The sequence below is a fragment of the Mastomys coucha genome, unplaced genomic scaffold (genome assembly GCF_008632895.1).
Source record: "Mastomys coucha isolate ucsf_1 unplaced genomic scaffold, UCSF_Mcou_1 pScaffold6, whole genome shotgun sequence".
NCBI classification, from domain to species: domain Eukaryota; kingdom Metazoa; phylum Chordata; class Mammalia; order Rodentia; family Muridae; genus Mastomys; species Mastomys coucha.
The window spans coordinates 75,700,526-75,701,788 of NW_022196912.1; positions in this window are offsets into that span (position 1 = coordinate 75,700,526).

The window sequence follows — 1,263 nt, forward strand, 5'->3', positions numbered from 1 at the left end:
GCCAGGGTATGGGCATCGAACCCTCAATGGCCGCTAGGGAAAACCCAGGCCCTGTCTTCCCGGATTGCTTTCTTGTGAGATTGGGCTCGATCTTCCTTGCTCTCTCCTGCCAAGACCCTTTCCTTCTCTATATCCCATCCTTTTCATAATATCCTTAGCTTGTTGAGAATACTCATTGGTCAATGTAAGTCCCAAATCTTGTAAGACATCTCTCCCCCATAGGTTAACAGGAAAGGGAAGCACATAAGGTGCAAAGTTTCCTGTCTGGCCCTCTGGCGCACACCACGCCAGGGTGCGTGAGCTGACTGCAGGGCTGGCCTCATATCCCAATCCCTGCAAAGAGTGGGAAGATTGGGTTACAGGCCATGCCTTAGGCCATCAGTTGGAAGAAATAATGCTTTTGTCAGCTCCTGTGTCCAGTATATTGGTAAAATTCTTTCCCTCTATAGACAACTGTAACGTGAGCCTGGTCTTAAGGTCAACCACCAGATGAGCAAAGTCTGTCCCAGATGAGCCAAGCCCGTGGGTGCCCCGTGGCAGTCCCATAGAGAGGAAACAATCATGTACGCTGGGGAGGACTATTAACTGAGCAATCCTATCTCCCGGGGAGATGGAGAAGTCGCCCTGTGGGCAAGAACAGAGAACCTGTAGTTCCCCAGTGTAATCTTGGTCAAGCACGCCAGGGTGAACCACAATACCTTTCAAGGTGAGGGATGAGCATCCCAGCACAAGGCCAACACTTCCTTCTGGCAGAGGACCCTGAAAGATGACTGGCACAGGCTGCACGCCCATGTGTGACATCAGTAAGAATTGGAAGGTGGAGCAGAGGTCCACTCCTGTGCAGCCTCTTGTCGCTCGGCAGGGGCTCTCTGAATGTTGGCTTGTGTCCCATATCTTTTTGGGCCCTGGGATCTGGGGCCTGGAAACCCGTTTTTTGGGGGGTCAGGTTCATTTTCTTGTGGCTCATGATCATGTTGGATAATTTTCCCTTGAATGTCTCTGACTGAACGACATTCATTTGCCCAATGATAGCCCTTCCTACACTTGGTACAAAGACCTGGTACCCTCAGTTGCATGGGGACACGGCAGTCTTTCTTCAAATGACCAGGTTTCCCACAATTGTAGTACACTTTGCGACCTGAAGGCCCTGACTGTTTCTGACTTTGTAAGATAGTGGTGGCGAGGCCAGAGTTGATAAGTGGACCCCCTAGTCCTCGACAAACTTTTATCCAGTCTGTCAACCCTTTATCTCTCCTCGGGGTA